General features: G+C 37.9%; 1 protein-coding gene across 2 annotated transcripts in view; it reads right to left on the minus strand.

Moving 5' to 3' along the window:
* LOC101094500 (E3 ubiquitin-protein ligase RNF103) overlaps positions 1 to 12,296 on the minus strand; it is a 110,135-nt gene that overhangs the window by 44,193 nt on the left and 53,646 nt on the right. The window lies entirely within an intron of this gene.

The raw sequence follows: 12,296 nt of genomic DNA on the forward strand, positions 1-12,296 counted from the left end.
GAAAAAAAAATTTACAGGGCAAACTATTAACCAAACTACAGGGCAAATGTGGAAAGAGAGAGGTGAATACAGAAAATCACAGTTGAGACACGCTTACCTGGAACACTGGAAGGAACATTTAAATGGTAATTTTGACTAGTTGCTGCAGGATGGGTATAAAGTATCATGAGAATGAAACTCCTAGGGGACACCACTATTGCATGGGTTTTACCTCCAGAAGCTTTTCATTTTGAAAAGGCAAGAAAGATCCCCCTTGTGTTTCTGACAGAGAGAGGAGGAAAGTAACCACTCTGAAATATGCACAGACTGTCTTCCATAACAAAGGCCTATTCTTCAATAAAATAAACCTTACTAGAGCCTTGTTCCACTTTGGAAAAGGGCATGTACCAGACTGCTCTTTTTTAAATCTTCTTTTGTCACCAGAAGTGGGCAAAAAATTAAGAAATACTTGCAAATGTCATAGTCCAGGGACACAGGCCACAAAAACACTTAATAAGATTATAGAATGCTCCAGTCCCCCACATCTTACCATCACACCAATAGTAGAACAATAAACTAGAGCTAAAAGAGATGCAAGGTAAGTTTTATCCGTCTATCTAAGGAGGAGTTTTTTTGGATGTCCAAGATAACAAGGAGATAAAAACAGGCACACTAGAATAACTTTAAGCCTATGGCACCTATAGCTCCAGAAAAATATTAACAAAGCCAAACTCCTAGCCTAATTAGCATAAAACCTCATACTGAAGACCAATTCACCCTAGTTCTTAATGCTTCATGTATCATGTCCAGTTTTCAACATAAAATTACAAGGCATTCTAAACGGCAAGAAAAAGCAGTCTGAAGAGACCAAGCAAGAATCAGAACCAGGACTAGATATGACATAAAGATTGACATGTTTGTTGGGGCTCCTGGGTGGCTCAGTCAGTTAAGCGTCCGACTTCGGCTCAGGTCATGATCTCACAGTTCGTGAGTTCGAGCCCCGCGTCGGGCTTTGTGCTGACAGCTCAGAGCCTGGAGCCTGCTTCACATTCTGTGTCTCCCTCTCTCTCTGCCCCTTCCCTGCTCATGCTCTGTCTCTCTCTGTCTCAAAAATAAATAAACATTTTTTAAAAAATTAAAAAAAAAAAGATTGACATGTTTTGGCTCTTGTAAAAAAAAAAAAAAAGAAAAAAGTAGACATTATCCAAGAAGAGATGAATAATGTAAGCAAGTACAGGGAATGGAAACACTAAGAATCAAAAGGAAATGATAGAAATATAAAACATAATATTCTAACAGAATGAAAAATACCTTTGATAGGTCTATCAGTAGACAGGACACAGCCAAGGAATGAATGAATGAATTTGAGCCACTGAATAGAAACTTCCCAAATTGAAATTTAAAAAGAAAAAGATGAAAACAAAAAGAAAAAAAAATGACTAAGAACTATGGGATGGTTTCAAAAGATGTTAACATACACATAACTGGAATACCTGAAAGAGATAAAAGAGGAAACCGAACAGAAAAAATACTGGAAATAATTATTATTGAGAACTTTCCAAAATTAATGACAGACACCAAACCAAAGATCCAGGAAGTAAAGGGAACAAAAAGTAGAATAACAATCCAAAAAATGACAACTAGTGATATCATATTCAAACTGAGACACCAAAGCAAAGAGAAAATCTTGGGAGAAGATAGAGCAAAAAAGCACTTTACCTACAGGGGAACAAGGGTATGAATTACAAATGACTTCTTGTTAGAAACTATGCAAGCACTAAGAGAGTGGACATATTTAAGGTGTTGGGGAAAAAAAATCACCAACCTAGAATTCTATGTCCAACAAAATTATCTATCAAAAGAGGAGAAATAAAGACTCTCAAACAAAATTGAGGGAATTCATCACAGCAGATCTGGCCTACCAGAAATGTTTAAACAAAGTTCCTCAGGGAGAATAAAATTATATAGTTAGAAACTTGCATCTATATAAAGAGTATCAGAGAAAAAGATAAGTGAAGCCAAAATTTTTACTTTTCTTATTCTTAAATGATTTAAAAGATAACTGTTCAATAACAGCAAATGTGGGGGCGCCTGGGTGGCTCAGTTGGTTAAGTGTCCAACTCCAGCTCAGGTCATGATCTCGCGGTTTGTGAGTTCAGGCCCCACATCAGGCTCTGCGCTGACAGCTCAGAGCCTGGAGCCTGCTTCAGATTCTGTGTCTCCCTCTCTCTCTGCCCCTCCTCTGCTCATGCTCTATTTCTCTGTCAAAAATAAGTAAACATTTAAAAATTAAAAACAATAATAGCAAATGTGTATTGGCTGAAGATAGCATATGGATAAGTGAAATGAGTGAGAACAACGTCATATTGGACAGGAGAGAGGAACTGGGAATACACTGCTAGAAAGTTACCTGCATTACATGTGAAACAGTATGTTATTAGAAGTTAAGTTAGTTTGGGGCGTCTGGGTGGCTCAGTGAGTTAAGCATCCCACTTCAGCTCAGGTCATGATCTCACAGTTTGTGAGTTCGAGGCCCACGTCAGGCTCTGTGCTGACAGCTCAAAGCCTGGAGCCTGCTTCAGATTCTGTGTTTCCCTCTCTCTCTCTGCCCTGTGCCTGTGCTCTGTGCCCTGTGCCCTGTTCACACTCTGTATGTCTCTCTCTCAAAAATAAATAAACATTAAAAAAAAAAAAAAGTTAAGCTAGTTAATTACAAATGTATATTTCAAATCTGGGATAACCACTAAAATGTTTTTAAAAATTTGTAATTGATATGCAAAAATATGAGATAAAATGAATCATATAAAATCCCCAATTAAAATCACACAAGACAAAAAAAAATTTTTTTAAGATGGGAAAAAAATAACAAAGAAGTATGACAGACACCAGTTACAACACTGTAGACATTAATGCAGCTATATCAATCATTATTTTATTTTATTTTATTTTTTTTTAATTTTTTTTTTCAACGTTTATTTATTTTTGGGACAGAGAGAGACAGAGCATGAACGGGGGAGGGGCAGAGAGAGAGGGAGACACAGAATCGGAAACAGGCTCCAGGCTCTGAGCCATCAGCCCAGAGCCTGCCGCAGGGCTCGAACTCACGGGCCGCGAGATCGTGACCTGGCTGAAGTCGGACGCTTAACCGACTGCGCCACCCAGGCGCCCCTATCAATCATTATTTTAAATGTGAATGGTCAAGGGGCACCAATGGTCTAGGTGGCTCAGTCAGTTAAAAACACCTGACTCTCGATCTCAGCTTAAGTCTTGATCTCAGGGTTGTGAGTTCAAGCCCTGCAATGGGCTTCATTTAAAAAAAAAAAAAATGTGAATGGTCTAAAAAACCAACTAAAAGACAGCATGTGGTGGTGGGGTGGGGGGAGATAAAAAGCAAGACTCAACTGGGGCACCTGGGTGGCTCAATTGGTTAAGCAGCCGACTTTGGCTCAGGTCATGGTCTCACAGTTCCTGAGTTCAAGCCTCACATCAGGCTCTGTGCTGACAGCTCAGAGCCTGGAGCCTGCTTTGGATTATGTATCTCCCTCTCTCCCCGCCTCTCTCCTTCTCACACTCTGTCTCTTTCTCTAAAATAAATAAATATTAAAAAAAAAAAAAGGAACACTCAACTATATGTTGCCTACCAAAAACCCACTTAAATATAAAGACTAAGAGTAAAGGTAAAGGCATACAGAGATATATCATGCAAACATGATTTCTTCTTTCAAAAGCAAGCTCTGCTCCTACCTCCAGCATATAACACAAATCAAAGACTTAGCTATAGGTTATAAATCTGTTAAAACTCTTGAAAGTATCAGATTTGGCAATGGATAATTAGAAATGTCCTAAAAGAATGAATAGAGAAAAATACATAAACTGAACCTCATCAAAATTAAAAACAACTGTGCATCAAAGGATATTATCAAGAAAGTAAAAAAAAAATAACCTATAAAATGAGAAAAAATATTTGCAAATCCTGTACCTGATAAGAGCTTACTATAAGTATATAATGAACTCATACAACTCAACAACAAAAAGTCAGCCCAATTAAAAATGTGCAAAGGACATAAACAGGCATTTCTCCAAAGGAGATATACAAATGGCCAACAAGCACATGAAAAGATATTCAACTTCATTGGTCATTAAGGCAATGCAAATCAAAACAATGAGGTACCACTTTGCACCCAGCAGATTGGCTATCAAAAAATTTTTTTTAATTGTTGGGAAGGATGCAGAGAAACAGTACACTTGTACATTGCTGATGGGAACGTAAAATGGTGAAGCCACCGTAAAAACAAAAACAAAAAAAACAGTTTTGGAGTTTCTCAAAAAGGTAAATAAAGAATTACCATATGACCCAACAATTCTACTCCTAGGTATATAGCCCCCTCCCAAAACAAACCCCTGAAAATAGGTACTCAAACATTTAAGGAAGAAATGAAAACAATTTTCAAGAATAAAATCTTCAAAAAAAAAAAAAAAAAGAATAAAATCTTCAAGAAAACATATGAGGGAACACTTCTTAACTCATTCTATAACAGCATTAATCTAATACCAAACCCAGATAAAGACATTACTAGGAAGGAAAACTACAGAGCAGTAGCTGTCATGAACACAGATGCAAAAGCCCTGTATAAAATGTTAGCAAATTGAATGCAAAAATATATGAAAAGAATTATAAACCATGACCAACTGGAATTTATTCCAGATATGGAAGGCTGGTTCAAGATTCAACAATCGATTACTGTAACCCACATCAGTAAGCTAAATAAGAAAAATCATGTGAATCGACACAGAAAACACATTTGACAAGATCCAACACCTACTCACCATAAAAACTCTCAGCAAACCTGAATAAAGAAAGGGAAACTCTTAACATTTTTTTAAAAATCTGCAACCTCCCCCCCCCCACTATACCTAAAATCATAATTAATGGTAAGAATTTAGAAGCTTTCATACGAAGATTGGGAACACAGCAAGGATATTTCTCTCTACTCCTACTCAATACTGTAATGAAGTCCTAGCTAATACGACATGAAAAAAGGTATACAGAATGGGAAGAAAGCAATTAAACTGTGTGTGTGTGCAAGCACACGCACACAGAAGACATGATTTTTTTCTATGTTAAAAACAAAAAAATCCCAAAGAATCAATTTAAAAAATCTCCTGGTACTAACAAGCAAGTATAGCAAAGTTGTAAGACAGAATGTTAACATACAAAAGTTAACTGCTTTCTCATATACCAGTAATAACTGGAATCTGAAATTTGAAAAAAAAAAAACTTTTACAGTAGCACCAAAAAAAAACAAAAAACAAAAAAAAACCACTCAAGTATAAATCAAATAATATGTATTAGATCTACTGGAAAACTACAAACCACCGATGAAAGAAATAAAAGAAGATACAAATAAATGGAGAGATAGTCCAAGTTCATGGATTGGAAGATAACATTAAAAGACATCAATTCTTTACCCAAGGGATATAGCAGTACTGATGCATAGGGGCACTTGTACCCCAATGTTTATAGCAGCACTCTTAACAATAGCCAAATTGTGGAAAGAGCCTAAATGTCCATCAACTGATGAATGGATAAAGAAATTGTGGTTTATATACACAATGGAGTACTACGTGGCAATGAGAAAGAATGAAATATGGCCCTTTGTAGCAACGTGGATGGAACTGGGGAGTGTGATGCTAAGTGAAATAAGCCATACAGAGAAAGACAGATACCATATGTCTTCACTCTTATGTGGATCCTGAGAAACTTAACAGAAACCCATGGGGAAGGGGAAGGAAAAAAAAAAAAAAGAGGTTAGAGTGGGAGAGAGCCAAAGCATAAGAGCATAAGCATAAGCAAAGCATAAGAGACTCTTAAAAACTGAGAACAAACTGAGGGTTGATGGGGGGTGGGAGGGAGGGGAGGATAGGTGATGGGCATTGAAGAGGGCATCTTTTGGGATGAGCACTGGGTGTTGTATGGAAACCAATTTAACAATAAATTTCATATATTAAAAAAAAAGTTAAAAAATAAAATAAAATAGAATATAGTTTAAAACTGAAAAGACAAAACAAAACAAAAACAACAACAAAAAAAGACATCTATTCTTTTTAACTTCTTCTGTAGATTCAATGCAACCCAATCAAAATCACCAAAATCTGTAATTGTAGATATCAACAACCTGAATCTAAAATGTGTATGTAGGAGCACCTGGGTGGCTCAGTCAGCTGAGCGTCCGACTCTTGATTTTGGCTCGGCTCATGATCTCACAGTTCATGAATTCAAGCCCCACATCTGACAGTACAGAGCTTGCTTGGGATTCTTTCTCTCTCTCTCTCTCTCTCTCTCTCTCTCTCTCTCTCTCTCTCTCTCTCTGCCTCTCCCGTGACTGCTCTTTCTCTCTCTCAAAATAAATAAGCTTAAAAATATAAATACATACATACATACATACATACATAAATAAATAAATAAATAAATAAAAATGTATATGTGAAGGCAAATGCCCCAGAATAGCCAATATAACAGTGAAGAAAAACAGGGCTGGGAGATTCCCCACTATCCAATTTCAAGACAATATAAAGCTACAGTACTCAAGACAGAGTAGTATCAACCAAAGAATAGACACATAAATCAATGGAACTGAAAACAGAACCTAGAATTTGGCCCACACAAGTATACTCAACTTTATATATGAAAATAGATATTTTTCCTATAATTAATTGAAGCAAACTAGTTTTCAAAAGGCCTCACTTCAAATCTTCAGGATAATTCTGACTAAGCTCAATATCCATTTATTAACATCTTAAAATGACAAATTATACCTTATGTTTATACTTGTTAAAGTATTTCTATAATTAGAAGCACTGAGACATGAATTGGAGCAATTTAATAACTATGTAGAAGGTGGCAACTGATAGAATTGATAGAACACTTTCTCATGACTACCAGAAAGTATTTCTTTCCCCCAAATGTTAGCAGTAGTCAAGAAAATAGTTAAAGAACATGTTTTCTGAACTTGTTCTTCAAGTCTCAGCTTTAAGGTTACTTTGAGGAGGTCTTGCTTGACCCCAAGGACAGGTTAAACCCCTTGCAGCATAATTACACACAATGCTATACCTCCTTCCTTTTGTAAACCACATTGTACTTATAATTACTTATAGACTGTCCACTCCAGAAGGTTAAAGATCTTTTATTTATTCACTTAGCCCATATACAACATCTGGCACGAAACAGATGCTCAATAACTTATGTTGAATTCAACTGCACAGAATATGTGCTCCTTGGAGAAATGGCTGATTCCAGGACTCAGGTTGGGATACACTAATCACACTGCTATAGACAGTTTGTATGTCTAAATGTTTGTGCCACCCCACCAAATTTATATTTTAAACATAATCCCCAATGGGACAGTATTTGGATGTGGTGCCTTGGTCATGAGTGCAGAGCCCTCATAAATGAGTTTAATGACCTTACAAAAGAGACCCCAGAAAGCTTGATTCCCCCTTCTGCCATGTGAGGACACAGTGAAAAGATAGCCATCTATACCTAGGAATAAGGTCCTCACCACTGAGGACACTGAATCTGTGGGTGTACTGATCTTAGACTTCCCAGCCTCCAAAACTGTGAGAAATAAATTTTTGTTATGTATAAGATACCTAGTCTATAGTATTTTGTTACAGCAGCCTGAGCAGACTAAAACAAGGATATAGTGAAAACTAAGTTCCCTTCCCACTTTTGACCCTCAGCTACTTAGCACCTTTCCCTAATTATAAAATTATTTATTCCCTAAAGACGTTATATCTCTGTAAACTGGGGTTTTGTGTATCCTTCAAGATTTAAAACATACATATAAGTAGAAATTTACCAAAAGGAATAAATATAACTTAGGTCAAATTTCACATACTGTGATCACTGTCAGATGGATATACAAGAGACAAGTAGGCTGTTCTCTCAAATGTGGAGCTGTTCTCTCACCATCTCTACTTTTGTTCATCAAGCAAATATTTGGAGCTGTTCTCTCACGATCTCTACTCTTGTTCATCAAGCAAATATCTGATAAGCACCTTACTCTTGCTAAGGGAGTTCAACACTATGCTGATCCAGTGAATGATAAAGAAAAACATGATCCTTGCTCTCAAGAAGCTTACATTTTTGTTGAGGAGACAAGGTAGAAAAATATTCTCCTGGGATAAGCTTTTCTCTACTATCTTCCCTGATTTACGGACTTCTGTCCAAAACTGAACTCTGTGGTTCCTTCTCCTCCACTATTACTACTTCATCAAACTTGTTCTTTTCCTTAATTCTCTCAATTTCAGTTCATGGTACCACACTGAGGGGAATGATGGGTTTGATTGGAGGTGAGGTTAAACAGAAACCTAAGAATCAGTTCTGCACTCTTATTCCACATCCACTAGATTAGCAAATTCTGAACACATATCCTAAATATTTCTAAAATTCACCTTATCCTATCTCCATATTTCCAAGCTTACTTAAGACCAGCATCATCTCTCACCTGGACCACTAACTGGCCTCCAAACCCACGTCCCTTCCCTTCAATTCTTGCTCCAAACCACTATTCTAAAAGCTCCCATCCTTAGTAGGCATGACACACAAGCCTTTGCTAATCTGCCCTCTATCTACGCCTCCAATTTTATATGACACTGCCATCACTCCCCCTGCATCCCACTCAGATTTCACAGTATTTCATCTTCTGACCACTCTTCAGTTTTTTCTGGTTCCTCCAACCTATGTTCCACACTTCCACACCTTGTATATGCAGTTTACTTTGCTTGGGATTCCCCCTTTTGTAATTCTATACCAAATCATCCACATGACTGTATCTTGTGACAAGACCCAGATATCCTCCCTGACCGGGTCTTCTTCCTCACTTGAACTGTTAATCACTCCCTCCACTGTGACATCACAAATCTTGCATATACTTATTTCACTGCCCTTATTTACACTAAAATATAAGTATTTGTTCACAGGCCAGTCTGCCCTAGGAACATTGGTATTCTTTGATGTTGTCATCCAGTGTCTTATTTTTGAAAACCACATATCCAACCCAACGAACACTAAAATATCTCAATAAATGTTTATTGTATGAACTAAAATGAAGCTTTCTCTTTTCCTCCATCTCCCCATCTCATTTTTTTCTCTTTTCTGATAGCAACCCACAACCATGAGACATGACTCAGTAGACTAAGTTAGGATGTAAGTTAGTCATATGATTTAGGAATTCTGCTGCCATGATTATAACTACTCTACCCAGAGGCTAAATCGGCAAAATCCCTAACAAGGGCAGCATAATTTTCCAGCAGAACCTCAAGTCCAAGAGAAGAATCTCCTTCCAGCACAATTACATGACCTCTTGATTCCCATCACAATGCAATCACAAGTTTCTAAATAAATTATAAGCCTCCTTCATCCTTAGCAGGCCCAATCTGCTCTCCACTCGGCCACTTTAAGATAGAACAAGTTTCACCACTAAAACGTCTCGATTAAAGCCTCTGAGATGCCTGAGGGTGACGACTTTAGTCTGTAAGGTTCCTTAAATAGCAAAAATGTTTCCCGGGAGTAACCCCTGAAACACTGTTCATCTTAGGACTATTTGACTTTAAACCTTGATCTTATTCCAACCATTATTTATTTATCATTATTCATTTGTACTCAACACATATTTAGCACACACTCTGTGCTTCATACTATACCAGAGTTGTGTGAACACCACCCATAACATATCTTACTTGCCTGACTTGTGACCATGGCCTAAATGACAATCATGATGGTGTGACACAGCTGCACCTGGCCCCTGCTTATCCTGTGCTGGGACCAGGACCCACATGCCCTCATCTTCCAGCCCCCAGTGGAAGACATACTATAAATCTATCCTAACTCAAGAGTTGCCCAGCTGAGACTATGGCATTTGTCAATTCTCTCCTCCTTTCTCTCTTCTTCTCTCTCTGCCAACATCATCTTTAGCTTTAATTACCTTTAGTTCTTTTATAAAGCTGACCATTTTTCTCTTTCTCCCTCTTAAAAAATGCCAAACTAAAACTAAAATGCCTGACACTAAATGTTTTCTTAATCATATATAACTCCCAATACTTTATCTGTGTGTCAGTAGCTCCACAGAGGAAAAAAAAAAGTAGTTCTCATTCCTGCTTCATTGGCACTTTTTGGAATTACAAACTCAATGCAAAAGAACTGTGGCAGGTGACAAAACACTTTCCTTGGTCATAAGTCACAAGTTATACAGAGAACTTGGTAGAAGCTGAACCTAAAGCAAACAGAAACACTGTCTGACAAATTAGAAGATACAATCAGAACTCAAATGTTAGCTTGAAGTACTTTGAAGAAAAACTTGAAGAAAATCTTGAGCAGGGTGTCTCTTGCACCAGTTAAAGTAAATAATCTAATACTAAAAATCCTACCAACTAGTCAGGAACCAATTCACAATATTAGCCAATATACCAGGAGATGTGTTGAAAACATGATAGTAAAGGGCCAAACCACTTCTGATCACCCCAGCCTAAGAGTGATGACTCCAACGTCTTACTTCCTATAATGTGTATATAGTACCCAATCCAGACTTTTGTTTAAAAAAAAAAAAATTTTTTTTAATGTTTATTTCTGAGACAGAGAGAGACAGAGCAAGAGTGGGGGAGGGGCAGAGAGAGAGGGAGACACAGAATCTGAAGCAGGCTCCAGGCTCTGAGCTGTCAGCACAGAGCCCGACGTGGGGCCCGAACTCACAAACTGCGAGATCACGACCTGAGCTGATGTCGGTCGCTCAACCAACCGAGCCACCCAGGCACCCCCAGACTTGTTTTTGAAATGCTTATCTTACTTGCTAGATGATACATTCCTTGGCTGTTTATTTCATCTTTCTTTTTAATTAAAAAATTTTTTGTCTTAAGTTTATTTTTGAGAGAGACAGAGACAGAGCATGAGCAGGGGAGAGATAGAGAGGGAGACACAGAATCCGAAGCAGGCTCCAGGCTCAGAGCTGTCAGCACAGAGCCCAACGTGGAGCTCGAACTCATGAACTGTGAGATCATGACCTGAGCCAAAGTCAGACGCTTAACTGACTGAGCCACCCAGGCACCCCTCTTTAGTTCATCTTTATGATACTCCACTGGTTTAAAAACCAATCTCACGCATTAGCTCTAAAATTTTCTGGCGTGAATTTACTTTCCTAGGTAGGTTACCCTACTCGAAAGAGTACATTGACATCATGTTCTTAGCAATTATATTTATCATTTAAAAATACTGTGTTAAACAAGTAACACATATACGAGAGATCAGTTTAAATAGTATGAAACTATTTTCCCAGAATCTTATCTTATGAATGGCAAAGCTGAGGCCAAACACTGAAAGAAATAATCTTTCTCTAACAACAAAAATATACTTCTACAATGACAAGCATCTTTGAATACATACATGCCACCACACATGCATGTTTACAATGCTCTACAGCTTACACATACAAAAGTGTGTAATGTCACACACTCTTACCTCATTTAAGCACCACAATTTTTATTTTACAGAGTTGAGTTGAGTAAGTTGCCTAAAGAAACTAATATTTATAACGTATTGTTCTAGGATGTATGATTAACAAATACAACCAACATAAACACAGACATTATGTCCCAGCAACTTCATGTTGTAGGACACTGGTTCTAAAAGCATGCCTGTAGGGGCCCCTGGGTGGCTCAGTCATTGAACGGCTCTTGGTTTCGGCTCAGGTCATGAACTTACGGTTCATGAGTTCAAGCTCCGAGACGGGTTCTCTGCTGACAGTTCAGAACCTGGAGTCTGCTTCAGATTCTGGGTCTCCCTCTCTCTCTGCCTCTCCCCCACTCACACTTTGTCCCTCTCTCTCTCAAAAATAAACTTAAAAAAAATTTTTTTTAAACTTGCCCACAAAAGCTGAACAGGTGAGATCATTTATTAAAGGATTTCGGGGTTTGTTTGTTTCCATTATGGATAAATCTGTACTGGATACTGTAAAGCAATGCTTCTCAAACCTTAATATTCACACAAATCCCTGATTAACCTGTTAGAATTCAAATTAGGATTAAATAGGTCTTGGGTAGGGCTCCCGATTTCTAAAAACCTCCCAAGTGATGCTGACACTGGTCTGCACTTAAGTGTCAAGGTTGTAGAATATATAAGGAATTAACCCAGGGGTGTCTGGGTGGCTTAGTCGGGTAAGTGGCCAACTCTCGATGTCGGTTCAGGTCATGATCTCATGGTTCATGGGATGGAGCCCAAGTCCAGCTCTGTGCTGACAGCACTGAGCCTGCTTGGGATTCTCTCT

The sequence above is a fragment of the Felis catus genome, chromosome A3 (genome assembly GCF_018350175.1).
Source record: "Felis catus isolate Fca126 chromosome A3, F.catus_Fca126_mat1.0, whole genome shotgun sequence".
NCBI lineage: Eukaryota > Metazoa > Chordata > Mammalia > Carnivora > Felidae > Felis > Felis catus.